The sequence below is a fragment of the Oryctolagus cuniculus genome, chromosome 2 (assembly GCF_051225735.1).
Source record: "Oryctolagus cuniculus isolate XC-2025 breed Fujian yellow rabbit chromosome 2, ASM5122573v1, whole genome shotgun sequence".
NCBI classification, from domain to species: Eukaryota; Metazoa; Chordata; class Mammalia; order Lagomorpha; family Leporidae; genus Oryctolagus; species Oryctolagus cuniculus.
The window spans coordinates 198,509,348-198,524,254 of NC_142868.1; the positions used below are offsets into that span (position 1 = coordinate 198,509,348).

At 55.2% G+C, this 14,907-nt stretch overlaps 1 long non-coding RNA gene across 4 annotated transcripts in view; it reads left to right on the top strand.

Annotated features, from left to right (window-relative positions):
• The first annotated feature begins 229 nt into the window (after window positions 1–229).
• The window catches only part of LOC108176263 (uncharacterized), a 35,388-nt gene continuing 20,710 nt past the window's right edge, over window positions 230–14,907 (top strand). Inside the window, exons 1-3 of one of the 4 annotated variants that reach the window (XR_016230637.1) lie at window positions 575–828; window positions 3,297–3,535; window positions 4,106–4,265. This is a non-coding gene — a long non-coding RNA (uncharacterized LOC108176263). Of the gene's footprint in view, window positions 829–3,296; window positions 3,536–4,105; window positions 4,266–4,371; window positions 4,765–14,907 lie in introns of those variants that run through there. The other 3 variants (XR_016230639.1, XR_011386974.2, XR_016230638.1) reach the window with 3 other exon arrangements.

The following is a 14,907-nucleotide window of genomic DNA, read 5'->3' on the forward strand; positions in this document are numbered from 1 at the left end:
TTCAAGAAGACTTTTTGAGAGCAAAGCTCAAACCTCTGGTCTCCTGTATCTGCCAACACGAGTCGCACTTGGAGAGATGGCAGAGTCTGGATGCACTTGCTGACTTGGCTGGGACGGCTGTGGCAGCTGGGAGAACCTGGACTTGAGTCATCAGCCCTGGGGGTTATTCGGCTGCTAAGTTTAGCTCTCTTTCCCCTCAAGCCTTTTATGAGAAACACCACTAGAAAGAGAGTAGTATGATATCATCTCTCTTGGCCTCCACTGCGCTTTTGCTGGTATTGAAATGACCAAGCGAGCAGAAAAGAGGCCCCGAATGACAGAAGGGAAGAGCCACGGAGGGCTCGGGACCCTGTCTGGGGGGAGCGGCTGACCGTGACCGAGACACACAGCCACCTGCTGAGCGACTGGCCACGTTCTTGTGAAGCGAGAGTCGCTGAATCTAAACAACAGATGACCGCGGTTTCTTCTGGTTCCGCGTCGGCCTTCCTAGCCCGGGCCTGCTCCCTTTCACCCATGCGCATACGTGGTTTTGCACACGGGCGCGCTAGGGTTTCAGGATGAGTCACAGGTAGGAGGAAAGTCCTGGGGTCACGCTGACAGTCGCGTCCCTGACGAAGGGTTCCGTCCGCTCGCCGTCGCTGTTGGTTTCCGCGTACTCGGAGGCTTTTCTCCTTTTTACCCTGAACTCCTGTTTCCTGAGTTTATGTTTCTGGTGAAATGCTGGGACGTGGTAGGCAGCTGGTAAAGGGTGGTGTGGCCCAGGGACATCCTGCAGCTCGTCAGTGCTCCTGACTGCCGTGGGGACATCTTGCCCATGCTGCGTGACAGGTGAGCAGTGCTGGGGGGATTTCAGCAAGATGGGGGATGGGCTGTCCAGCTCCCGGAGGGTGGAGCTGGGTCCCGGGAGAGCAGGCAATCCTGGAACCACGCACTCTGGGCCCCGGAGCGGGTGCCACGAATGCGGAGACAAGGCCCGCCTGGCGGTGTCCTCGCGGGGGCAGGGTCTCTTGCAGGGACAGACTGTGGGGACAGAGTCTGTTCTGGCTGTGAGAACAGTGTCTGGAGAGGCTGGGCGCTACCGCAGTCCCTGCGGATGTGGTGGGAGCAGAGGGCTGGGGGCTGGTATTGTGGTGCAGTGGGTTGAGCCGTCGCCCAAGACACCTTTTGGTTGCTTTGTCTTTTGCTGGGTTTTCAGTGGCTTCCCTGCTGTTGCGAGCTGGGCCTTCATTGTGGCGATGGGTTAGTTTTCCCTTCCCACATGTTTTCTGCCAAAGTGTCTTCACTCCTGCTTTGGGTGAGCCACCATTTCCCGAGCTCTTGTATTTACTTTGAGGTCGTATTTTGCCAAGGCAATGGCTTCTTAATTCTTTGAAATATGTGGTGATATGTTACAGATCACATATTTATTCTTCTTCATAGTAATGGTTTTCTTATTCCACTTTTAAAAATTTTGATGTTTCCATTTCATTTACTTGAAAGTGCAGGGAGAAAAATAGGGAGATAGAGGCACAGGGGGAGGTCTCCCATTTTCTGGTTCACTCCTCAAAAGCCTGCCCTGGCTGGGGCTGGACCAGGCCAGAGCCAGAAACCAGGAACTCAGTGTAGATTTCCTGTGTGGGCGGCGCAGAGGTAAGTAGTTGACTCCTCACTTTCTGGCTTCCGTGGACGTGGGAGCCGGGCTGGGACGCAGACCCAGGCCCTCTGACGTGGATGTTGTAGGTCGGTCTCTTAATCCCTTGGCCAGCACCCACGCCTGCAGTACAGGGTTTCTGGTTGAGGTTTGTCTCTCATTTGTTTTAATTCCTTTTCCTGCAGCGTTTTGATCGACAGGCGTGCTGGCTCCTTTTTGGTCACCTGTTGTATGTGAATGAGGCAGGTGCTTCTGGTGTGGACAGGATCGCAGGGATTCCTCATAGCACATGGCCTGTTGACAGCATTTGTTCCAGCTGCTCCTTTGAAAGGCACCTGAATGGGCCGGCGCCGTGGCTCAATAGGCTAATCCTCCACCTTGCGGCGCCGGCACACCGGGTTCTAGTCCCGGTTGGGGCGCCGGATTCTGTCCCGGTTGCCCCTCTTCCAGGCCAGCTCTCTGCTATGGCCAGGGAGTGCAGTGGAGGATGGCCCAGGTGCTTGGGCCCTGCACCCCATGGGAGACCAGGAAAAGCACCTGGATCCTGGCTCCTGCCATCGGATCAGCGCGGTGCGCCGGCTGCAGCGGCGGCCATTGGAGGGTGAACCAACGGCAAAGGAAGACCTTTCTCTCTCTGTCTCTCTCTCTCACTGTCCACTCTGCCTGTCAAAAATTAAAAAAAAAAAAAAGGCACCTGAAATTCTCAAATGACACTGCACCCATGGTGGTTCTACTTCCTGCCTCTCCCACAGACTGCTTCCTGCATGGGTGGCGTCTCTGGCTGATTTCCCATCCAGGCCACCATATCCTGCCTGTGCCAGACTCAGTCCATGAAGCCCCTACTGCCTGCCACCCCTTCTCTGACAAGGGAAGCTGACGTACCCAGCAAAGCAAGCCGCTCCCCTACAACCTTTGCCCTATGACCCTTGTCCCGGTCTGCAGCCGCGGAATCTTCTCTCCTGGTTCACCTCCTCTGCAGTCAGCCTCATTCCTTATTCTCACAGGCTTGGGGTCACCCCCACGTCTCAGCCTAGTCCGCACTCACAGGCTGTGGGGTCGCCCCCACGTCTCAGCCTAGTCCACACTCACAGGCTGTCTTTGCGAGAGGGCCGAGCTGTCTTCTTTACTCTTCCGTATTTAAACTGGGAGTCTCCCCGTTTATCAAGTGCTTTACTTTAAATATAGAAAAGTCCAAACTCTGGAAAGGATTCTCATACTACAACGTGTGTTATTATTTTAATTCTCTGTCTTGACACGTGTTGTGGCACGTTCACCTCATAGGTGCCATTCATCAGTAAAAGGAACAAATGACTGCGGCCTCCTGGGTAAGTCCCACAAGCGTGTGCACTGCATGGTTCCACTTGTGCGATGCTCACATTAGGTTAAACCAATCCGTGGTGACAGAAACCAAGCAGTGCTTATTGGGCTGGGAGCAGGAGGGGTTAGGGACCAGAGCGAGGCTTGAAAGCCAACAGACTTCTAAATACTCAACAAGTCTTACTGTGCTGATAGAGGGTTCTATACACTGACAGAGGTGTGGGCTAAATGAGGATGTGTATTTGTCAAAACACGGAACTGTTAACACCTAACGCCTGTGTGTTTTATTAGATATAAATGATATCGTAATAAAAATATTAAAATAACCTTTCCCTTTTTTTGGTTAAAGATCTATTTATTTACTTGAGAAGCACAGCTACAGAGAGAAAGAGGGAGAATCAGAGAGAAAGGTCTTCCATCCGCTGTTCACCCCGAAATGGCAGTGACGGCCAGAGATGTGCCAATTCAAAGCCGGGAGCCAGGAGCTTCTTCTGGGTCTCCGGCGTGCGTGCAGGGGCCCAAGCACTTGGGTCGTCTTCCACTGCTTTCCCAGGCCATCAGCGGGGAGCTGGATCAGAGGAGGAGCAGGTGGGACTCGAACTGGCACCCAAAGTGGGATGCCAGTGCCACAGATGGATGCTTAACCTACTATGCCATAGCGCCAGCCCCTAAACCCAAAAATTTTTGTTAACTAATTTTAGGTGGCTTAGAAACTGCTTATAAACTAAGTTATCAAATGAAACTGTTTGAAATGAAGAAATAACTGTGATTTGTGAATTCTTACACCCTGGTAGTTACATATTTCATTTTCTGTTTGAAACACAGATTTGATAGATTTTACATGAAAATCTTTTTAAAGCTTTCAATTCCTAAGACAGTTGATGCCTCATGCTAAAATTCTCAAAATATTTTATGCTGTGAAGTATATACATTGATAAGTAAGGCTTAACTTCCCTTCCTATGGTTCAAACCTGGAGGCCCATCCTCATCTGTGTGTACCGCGGGTGGTGCTAAGTGTGTCATGTTCTCAATGACCGAATCTTCGGGACTGTTCTGTGTGTAGTGGATGAAGTTGGGATCCTGGTGGGACGGACGTGATTGCTCATCAGAATCTAGAATAGCATGATTAGAAAGCACAGCGGCTTAATGTGATTACAGGGACCACCGGGGACGCCGAGAACAGGCAGCCTGGTTCGCGTGGCCGTGTGAGCCGTGACGTTCGCGGAGGAGGATCTATGGCGTCTGCCCGCGGCTGCCTGTGGGGACTTCTCCCACCTGGAGTCCTCCTCCACCGTCGCTGTCAGGGCCCCTGTCTTTGGTGAGTTCAGGTTTGCTTCGCTTGTTTATCCAGCCTTGGCCTAGGTGCACTCTCTGTGTTATCTCAGCCCCGGGCTTCCTGCTTGCTAGCGCCTCTTGTCTGATAGCTGACTTCTGGGAGCTGCTCACCTGCAGAGGAGCCGCGCGGTGGGACTCATTTTTCTCTGACATCTGCGCTTCTGCTCATCGTGGAGCTCCAGATGGAACAGACCTTCCCAGGAGGAGCAGGTGACTCGGCGTCTTTTGATTGAATCTCAGTGGCCAGACAGGGTAATGAGCAGCGTGTGTGCATCAGCAACTTAATTATTAGATTTTTTTCAGAAAAAAACAGGGGGACACATGTTATTGATGGACAAATCCCAGGGGAGTGTTTGCAATGATTCAGGACTATGTCCCTTTTACAGATTTTTCTCCTGCAAAAATAATGTGCACTTTTTTTTTTTTAAAAATGTTTATTTGAAAAGCAGAGTGACAGGATGAGGAAGCAAGAGGGAGCGAAAGAGCAAGAGAGAGGGAGAGAGAGAGAGGGAAGGGGAGAGGGAGAGGGAGAGAGGGAGAGGGAGAGAGAGGGAGGGGGGGGAGAGGGAGAGAGGGAGAGGGAGCACTCTGCTCTCTCGCACTCCAAATGCCTGCAATAGCTGAGGCTTCCATGAATCAGGAACCAGGAACCAGGGACCAGGAGCCCCATCTGAGTCTCCCATGTGGGTGCCAGGGACCCCATCTGAGTCTCCCGTGTGGGCGCCAGGGACCCCATCTGAGTCTCCCGTGTGGGCGCCAGGGACCCCATCTGAGTCTCCGTGTGGGTGCCAGGGACCCCATCAAGTCCTTGAGCATCACTTGCTATTCCCAGGGTGCACATTCGTACGAAACTGGGTCAGAAGTGGAGGTGGGACTCCATCCAAGCACTGTGCTATGAGATGCACGTGTCCCAAGCATCAGCACCATAATGCCAGCCCCAGATATGCACTTCTTACGTTTCAGAAATTTCGTGCAGCCATGACTGTAACTATTTGATGATTCTGTATTATCTCACTGTTAATCAATGTCTTTTAAGTCACTAAAAGGCGTCCATACCCTTGTGGTCCAGCAGTCACTGTGCTCAGCTGTGGAACTAGACTAAAGCAGTAAGGACGTAGCCGTGGGCTGTCCTGAGCCAGGCAGCCCTGGGGCGAGAGCAGGTGGAACAGAGGGGCTCAGTCTTCTCTCTCACGCAGAAGCGCACATATTTGCTCCTACGAAGGGGCTTCAACATTCTGTGGGAAAATGGGCTTGGAGGACAAGTTTTTTAATTAATTAATTTTTCTATCTGAAAGTCAGAGTTACACACAGAGAGAAGGAGAGGCAGAGAGAGAGAGAGAGAGAGAGAGAGAGAGAGAGAGATATCTTCCATCCGCTAGTTTACTCCCAAATTGGCAGCAACACCAGAGCTACACCGATCCGAAGCCAGGAGTCAGGAGCTTCTTCTGGGTCTCCCACACAGGTGGGACTTGGGCCATCTACTACTGCTTTCCCACCCCATAGCAGAGAGCTGGATCAGAAGTGGAGCAGCTGGGACTGGAACCAGTGCCCATATGGGATGCTGGCACTGCAGGCGGTGGCTTTACCCGCTACACCACAGCGCTGGCCCCGAAGGATAAGTTTTTTAGCACAAAACATTTTCTCTGGAAATCCATGCACCGTTGTCTTCATAACACGTAATTACAGACTTTGTGAGGATGCCTTGTGTGCATGGATTGCAGAATTATTTTTTATTTTTTATTTTTTTGACAGGCAGAGTGGACAGTGAGAGAGAGAGAGACAGAGACAGAGAGAAAGGTCTTTCTTTTTCCGTTGGCTTACCCCCCAGTGGCCGCTGCGGCCAGCACACCGTGCTGATCAGAAGCCAGGAGCCAGGTGCTTCTCCTGGTGTCCCATGGGGTGCAGGGCCCAAGCACTTGGGCCATCCTCCACTGCACTCCCGGGCCACAGCAGAGAGCTGGCCTGGAAGGGGGGCAACCGGGACCAAATCTGGCACCCCAACCGGGACTAGAACCCGGTGTGCCGGCGCCGCAGGCGGAGAATTAGCCTAGTGAGCCAAGACGCAGAATTGCAGAATTTTTTGCATCGTCTGCCCACGAACATTTCAAGTTCCCTATAGTCAGAAAGGAGGCAACGGAGTCGCGGCAGAAGCCCCTTGCCATGGCCACCTTGGCCCCTTGCACAGCCTGTGGCCCTGCCCTGCCCCTCTGCCGGCTCCCTTGGCATGAGGTCTCCCTCCCGAGGGGACCGTCCTCATATTGATGCCCGCCCACCTGTCCTGAAGGTGGAGACCAGGGAAGGCCTGATTCCCCTCCACTGCTGCGTGGAACAAGGCCTAGCTGAGAGGTGAAGAGGGAAGCCTCAGGGAGAGCCCCTCCTCGCCATGCCCCCGGCTCCTACTTGCAAGGCAGACTCCTGGGCACCTGGCCCTTGTGGGTGGGCTCTGGGCCCTGGGATGTCAGGGCCTGCACAGCCGTGGGCACGCCTGGCTCGCCTTCAGTGACTGAGAGGACTGACCCCTGGGGCTCTGACGCACCGAGCTGGCACGGCGGGGCATTGCTCAGGGCACTGTGGCCTCGTGGCAGCCTTAGATGCCACACATGGCAGCTGGCCCATCACTTGGACAATTGCCCCCTTCCTCCTGGGGCTTTCAGAGGCAGCTTTTGCAGCAGCTGGGTCTATGGAGGCCCCTCTAGGGGGGTGCACAGGGCTCCCACGCCTGGTGCAGTCCATCACATGGCACGTATGCAGAGGTCAGTACTAGAGCAAAGCGTGTCCCCTCACTCTGTTGGTCACTAAGGGACTCACTTGCAGGTGCGCGGATGGGTCCTGGGGACCTCATGGCGCGGTGCAGTTTCTCAAGGCCGGCGGCGGGGGGAGAGGGAGACGCGGAGCTTATGCAAGGTCACTGCAAAAACTGTGAGAAACGGAGCGAAACGAAGTTCACAGTGCCGCAATCCGTGCATTCGGGGGTCTTCAAAATGTTCATGGGCAAACCATGGCCGCATTTTAATCTTCTTAAAGCCAGAATGAACCCGTGTTTTAGTTTCGTTTTCCATGAACTGGTGGAAGTATCCTGGTGTAGTTTTCGATGCTCTCTTCCAAGAAACAAAATCATGGCCCAAATCTACGAATGCGCAATGAGCTGCTGCTGAAGCTACATTTTATTGAGAATGGGGGAAAATCACAACAAGTTTTACATTTGAAAGGTTGACAAATCTCACAGTTACGACGGAAACGCAGAAAATGGCATATGACGGCTGTGAGCGGCGTCGCACACCTCCGGAATCGCTCTCCGTGCCCGTGTTAGCTGCGCTCAGCCGCCTCTCACACGACAGCAGCCCAGCAATGCTACTTTCTTGTCTTTAAAGATTTACTTATTTATTTGAAAGGCGGAATCACAGAGAGGGAAGGAAAGAGAGAGACATATCTCCCATTTGCGGGCTTGCTCCTAAAATGGCCGTGATGGTCAGGGCTGGGCCAGGTTGAAGTCAGGAGCCTGGAACTCCATCAGGGTCTCCCACATGGATGCAGGGGCCCACGCACTTGGGCCGTCCTCCGCTGCTTTCTCAGGTTCTGGATTGAAAGTGGGGCAGCTGGGACTAGAACTGACGTCCACGAGGGATGCTGGTGTGGCAGGTGGTGGCTCAGCCTGCACCGCCACTTTCCTTTTGGAAGGCGTCTCTCCTCTGGCACGCCTGGCGGTCCTTGTTGTGGCTTTTGTTCGTGGCCTGGGGAGTCCTTGCCTGCGGATGCAGATGTTGGTGGCACATGGGGACCACCCGTTTCGTTTCTTGCTCAGGGAGAGATGTTTCCGGTGTGTCCTGGTGGAGCTGCCAGCTGCGGTCTCTCTGGGCCCGGCTGGTGCAGCTCAGTCAGCTCTGTGCGCTCCCCTCACCTCCCTGCTCCAATGTCCTGGTGGCGAGTTGGCCATTAAGGCAAGACCATGATGGCCCCAAACAGAAAGTGCTGTTTATGGTGCTTAGGGCCAGGCCGGGCTGGGCCAGGCAGCGTAGATGCTCCTCACACTCCCTCATCAATGGGACCTTCACTGGGCAAAAGGAAGCCCCTCCCCCCACCCCACCCCCTGGCTGGGCAGAGGGTCCATTCCTGGGCACAGCTTGCAGGGCCGTGGAGGGGACCACACACACAAGGGATGCACGTGGGTAAGTGTGCGGTGGTCTGCTCCTAGTGACTGCTCAGTGACTGGCAGCTGTTAGCCTGTTAGTAAGTGACCATCTGCTTGAATCCTCCTTCTGTGGGCTTCGTCTGAACCCATTCTTTGCCCAGAGCCTGCTCAGGCTCAGGAAATTCACAATGCGGAGGACCTGCGCCCACTGCCCTGCCCTGGGGACCACCCCACAGCTGAGCGAACCCAACACAGCACGCAGTGGGACGGCCTGACGTGCAAACAGCAGAGACTATTTTCTATCGCTTAAGCCAGAGAAAGGCGTTTATTGGTTCCTGCAGTCGAGAAGTTTCAGGGTAGCAGGGTTGAAGCTCCCTGTGGTGAGCTTGAGCTCTGGTTCATGAGGTCACGGGTCCCGACCTCTGCCCACCTGTGGCTTCCTACTCGGGTGCACGCTGTCTGTGCAGTGGATCCGGGCTGCCCCAGGCTTTAGTCCTCCTGGGTCAGATCAACCAGTGGAAAGGAAGCTCCAGTCTCTTGCTTCCTCCAGTTTCCGGGAGACCCACTTTGGGCCACCTGTCCCTCGGCCTAGGTGCCAAGGTGAAGGGGGATTCTGATCGCCCAGGCCTGGGCACTCTCCGTTCTGAGCATTGGGGCTTCTTGCTAGGTGCATCCCTACCAGGTGGACTGAGTGGGGTGGGGGCCGTAAAGGACCAGCACAGTCCTCCTCCCAGAGTAGAGGACACGGGTGTTGGGTGGATGAGCACTGCAGGACCCACAACCAGGCGGTGCCAACCCCCATGTTAGGAGGCTGTCATCACCGACACTGTAGGATTCTAAGCAGATGATAAATTTGGTCACAGTGCTTAGCAAGGGATGCGTACACGTTTGCTGATTTGATACGCCATGCACATTCTCCACGCAGTGGATCCGGTTTCGAGCCTTCGCCCTCCCAAGTCAGACAAAGCAGCAGGCAGAAAAGGCGCTGGTGTGCGGTTATGTCCAGGGGGCCGTGTGGCAGAGAGCGGGTCGCCCGAGGATTTGCCGGGGGACTTTGCTCTGGGATTCCCGAAGGAATCAAGACTGAGCCTTCCCGTTGGTTCACTGCGGAAGTCAGACGATGAGTTCCTGGGGCCACCGGGCTGTGCGTCCCTGAAAGCATGGATGCGGATGTCTCCCCTTGCATTAGTAAGTGTTTGGACTAACGTTGGAAGAGAGCCATGAGTTTGTGGTCTTTCATATTTGTCAAACTTATTTATTTATGATGTTGGATAGTACACAGCCTTTCTGTCATTCCGGTGTTTTTAGACCAATGTCACGTGGCCATGTCCTTGGGGACTGCTGCAGATGGAGCTCAGTACACGTTCCCGGAAGTTGTTCAGCCCCTGGGAATACACACACACTCTTCCTCCAACACCGGAAGCCGCGTGGCAAACAGTGTCCTCCTGGGGGCCCGTGTGGTGTCCTGTCCTTTGCCCGGGCTTTGTCGTACACAGGACGTAAATCTGATTCCTCGTCTGTCCCCCTTCCGACTAGACTATGGGGACATACGGATGCCTATGTCACCCGTACTCGGATGCCGGCAGGTGGTAGGCGCTCAGGAAAATATGCGGGGTTTGAATGAGGGAATGGGGATGCATGTATGGGTTGTGGGGAAGTTCCATGAATGAAGCAAAGGCATCCGGACTTAGGCTGTAGAAACAGTCGCATCTATTAACTATTTACTACGCTTTACTGTTGGGCCCTGGGCGAGTGGCAGAAGAATATGAGACGAGACGGGTGCCTGGCTGAGGAGCCTCGGGATTCCGGAGTGGGCCTGAAGAGCAGGAAGTTGCAGCTGATGGGCAGAGGCGGGCCGTCTTCCTCTCTGCAGGCCAGAGGGTCTGGAACTGGGCCTGGAGGACTGGTGGATCAGCCAGGGTTCTTCCAGAGCAACCAGACTTAAATCAAAAAAGGGGGCGGGAACGGCTTTGTTGACCCTTTACTGGACGTGACCAGAGAGTGCGGTGTGGGCAGTGGGGCTGGCTTAGGGCTTGGGGGCGGAGGGGCCCGGCTTGCCATCTGCACTGCACACGGCTTTGTCCCAGGCACCCCTGCAGAGCTCCCCACAGCCCGGGCTTGCATCCTCGTGAACCTGGCCGGCAGGAAAGGCCCTGTCCACCTGGCTCCTGCACATGTCCAGGCTGCATTCTGTTGGGCTCTGGTCATGCCCAGCCCCCGCCCAGCCCTAGGTGCCTGCATGTCTGTGCGGGGCTCTGGGCTCACGGGGTCGGTGCCCCCGTCTGTGGAGGATGTGCACTGAACAGGTAATGCATGCCTGAGTAAATGAATGAGCGGGTGAGTGGATGGCGGCGATGACTTGGGTCTGAGGCAAGCCCAGGGGTCAGACACAGAGAAACCTGCTTTCTGCTTTGTCACTAGGATCGTCTCTCACTTGAAACCCCAACAGAGGCCCAAGTGTTGTGTCGCGGATGCATTGACCACATGGTCTTCAGTGCTGCACACGCCATCCAGCGTGGGGATGCAGCCTTGGTCCGGTGTGTGGCTGCCGCGCCCCCTGTGGCTGGAGGTTCCCGCATTTTCCCTGAGTGGTGCAGTGGCCATGTCGGGTGCCATCTGCACCTCACTTGTCCCTGGGTGGCCGAGGCCCAGAGTGGGCTCAGGTACTTTGGAGGGAACGCGTGCAGATGGCAACAAGCTGGGCACTAACCCTCCTGCGAGTCAGAGCCTGGCCAGGGCTCCCAGGGGACGGGTCAGGCGTGCCTGTGTTCCCAGGTGCTTGAGCGTGGACTCTGTGTCAAGGGGCCTTTGCGACTGGGGACCTGATCCAGGAGAAATATTTAGAAAGAGGTGATGTCGGGGCCGGCGCCGTGGCTCACTTGGTTAATCCTCCACCTATAGCGCCGGCATCCCATATGGGCACCAGGTTCTAGTCCCGGTTGCTCCTCTTCCAGTCCAGCTCTCTGCTGTGGCCCAGGAAGGCAGTGGAGGATGGTCCAAGTGCCTGGGCCCTGCACCCGCATGGGAGACTGGGAGGAAGCACCTGGCTCCTGGCTTCGGTCGGTGGTGCAGCACGCCGGCTGTGGCGGCCATTTTTGGGGATGAACCAATGGAAGGAAGACCTTTGTCTCTCTTTCTCACTAATTCTGCCTGTCAAATAAAAAAAAAAAAAAGAGAGAGAAAGAGGTGATATCAGGAATGGCTCCCTGGCAGGTTTCCTTGGTCGTGATGCACAAGGGTGACCCCCCCCCCTTTGACAGTCAGAGTGGACAGTGAGAGAGAGAGACAGAGAGAAAGGTCTTCCTTTGCCATTGGTTCACCCTCCAATGGCCACCATAGCCAGTGCACTGTGGCCGGCGCACCGCGCTGATCCGATGGCAGGAGCCAGGAGCTTCTCCTGGTCTCCCATGGGGTGCAGGGCCCAAGTACTTGGGCCATCCTCCACTGCACTCCCGGGCCACAGCAGAGAGCTGGCCTGGAAGAGGGGCAACTGGGACAGAATCTGGCGCCCTGACCGGGACTAGAACCCGGTGTGCCGGCGCCGCAAGGCGGAGGATTAGCCTATTGAGCCGCGGCGCCGGAAGGGTGACCCTTAACATCTGACTCTCACCATGCACGTAGGACTCAGAGTCTCGGGCTCAGCGTGGAAGCCACGATTGCAAGTGGCCTGACCCCCGCCCTCCCCAGCCCTGCACGCTGCTTCCTGCTGAGGGTGGGGATCTCACTCCTAGTGCACTTGCACCACCACCTCCCTTTGGGTGTCAACGTTGCAGCACACCCTGTCTCCATCTCCCATGTCCACTTGACTGTCTCCTGGCAGGACTGCGCATGGCAACTCCAGGTCACATCTCAGAGTTAGAGCTGTGAACTACTGTGCCAGTATACCATGCATCCTGTGGGCGTCAACAGCGCAGCTTCTCTAAGGAGGCGCCTCTCCTTAGGGGTTGGTGTGTTAGAAGGATGTGCTTAGGATCTTTTTATCAGTCAGCCACCGGAGCAACACCTGGAGGTCCCCTCATGCTGGTCTTCCCCGCGTGCTCCTTACCAACCAGTCAACACGCCTGCCCAGTTCCACGGCCTTCCCATCTCTTGAGTTGCCTCTTGCTTGGATTTCTTAACCAAATCGTCTACGCCTTCTCTGTCCCTAGCGGTCCTATCTCCCATCTGTTTTCCACACGGGGCCGCCGTGGCCCTGCTACAACCCCAGTCTTTCTGACACCTGTTCTGGCAGGAGGTCCTGGACGGATGCCTGCGGCCCTCCTCACAGCTGTGGCTCCCTTGTGCCCCTCTGCACGGGCACAAAAGGGCCTGGTTTTTTTGGCAGAGGGTCATGGGGGTGGCCTTGACCTTTTCTGAATCTTCTAGACTCCCCCCATCTACAGACGCTAGACTCAGGGCACTGCAGGATCAAAGACGGGACACCTGCTGTGCCCGGGACAGGCGGCAGAGCTTTCACTCCTGTTTGTGCAAGGGCCTCGTCTCCCCGACGTTCCCCAGCAGCAGCCAGGAGGCTAGGCTGTTCTCGCTCTGAGCCCTCCGGCCCGCTGCAGAGCTCGGCAGCTGGCTTGCCCACTGCCTTCTCCTCAGGTTCTTGTTCATTTACATGGGTGTCACAGGCAGCCCCGTGCCTGGAACTGGGGGGTGGGGGTGGGGCAGGGTCAATGTCTTTGTTGATTTCCTTACAATCCGACTGCCCCATCAGTCGCCCGTTCTTCTGCGTGTCTTTGTGTCTTCCATAAAGACCAGCTGTGATGGGATTTGTCCCCATCAGTTATCCACCCGCACTGGGCCCGGCAGTGCCTGGAGAGACCTGGCTCCGGTGTAACGGGAACCCTCGATCCGCACCCGGGGATGTGGTTATGCAGTCGGCCGAACCTGCTTGACCTTATTTTCCAGGTACCCAGAAGCACTTGCTTCAGGTGAACTGCTGAGTGCCTGCAGTGCTTTGTTTGGGGACTTTGGGGTCTGCAGGTGCTGGGCTGGGGTCATGGCTGCAGACTATGGACCCGCGTGAGCCTGGGAGTGGGAGCTGTTTCTGAGCATTCCAAAGTCTGTCTTTGGGCGCACACAGCCTCTCTGCAGTCCTGGGCTCCATGCGTGTTTAGCCAGGTGACTTGTGCCAAGTGCTGTGTCACCTTGTACAGTGGGGGTGACGCCTGCAACGCGTGCCAACTGCTTCCGAAATGTTGCTGATACTGAAAAGCGTCAGCTGCTGTTCGGTTGCAGTTGCTACTACCAACTTCTCTGCATCTCAGCCTCCCTGCACAGCATCGAGCGTTCTATCAAAGTTCCATGTAGGGCTGTCAGAGAAAGTGGGGAATCTTCCCAGCCGCAGCTAACCTGCTGCACGTCTTCTGTTGGTGGCACTAGTTATATTTACGGCACTCCCTCATCCATGATCCATCCACCCAGTAACATGACGTGTGTGTGTGTGTGTGTGTGTGTGGGATAGGAAAGGGAAAATGGTGTGTGTGTGAAATGCTATACACCGTAACAGGTCTCCTCTAGTGTTTTGAAAAGTGTGAAGGCTCCTTGATTTCTCAAGTTCAATCCTTTCTGTACGCCATCACAGGTTGGTAATTACATCCTTGGCAATTGGTATTTCCCAGGGATTAATGTTTGGTGCCAGCTTTAATGTTAGAGCCATAATTAGAATATTCATTATGCTAATAATGTTCCACCATTCATCTTATGTATATTCATGTATGAGAAGATATGATAATTCTATGTGACTTACTTGGGAGCAGGTAGACGAGTGTATCATGGGAGATATTCTTTTCCGAATCAGCAGAGGGGGAGATTGACATTCACGGAGGGCCCGCAGTGTAGCAAGGCCCGTGTCAGGTGCTGTGAGTACGTGATGTCCCTGCCTCCTCCCCGTCCCGCACTGAAGGGCACATTCCTGCCAACTGCACACTTCGGAAGAGGAACATGGAGTAGGACAGCAAGTGACGCTGCAGGTTCAGCTCGGGTGGACCCCAAAGCTCCTTCCTGTACCGTGTGGTTCAGACGATGGCTTCCCCGGAAGACGGGGTCTGCCCGCTCTCTCAAGCTCCCCTCTGCTCCAGGGGCCTGCGGTGAGTCTAGGCCATCACTCTGGTCCGTCACTCTGCCATAGCCACTGGGAGTTTTCTTTTTTTTTTAATTTTTTTATAATTTTTTTATTTATTTTTTTGACAGGCAGAGTGGACAGTGAGAGAGAGAGACAGAGAGAAAGGTCTTCCTTTGCTGTTGGTTCACCCTCCAATGGCCGCCGCGGCCAGCGCACTGATCCGATGGCAGGAGCCAGGAGCCAGGTGCTTTTCCTGGTCTCCCATGGGGTGCAGGGCCCAAGCACCTGGGCCATCCTCCACTGCACTCCCTGGCCACAGCAGAGAGCTGGCCTGGAAGAGGGGCAACCGGGACAGAATCCGGCACCCCGACCGGGACTAGAACCCGGTGTGCCGGCGCCGCTAGGCGGAGGATTAGCCTAGTGAGCCGCGGCGCCGGCTCCACT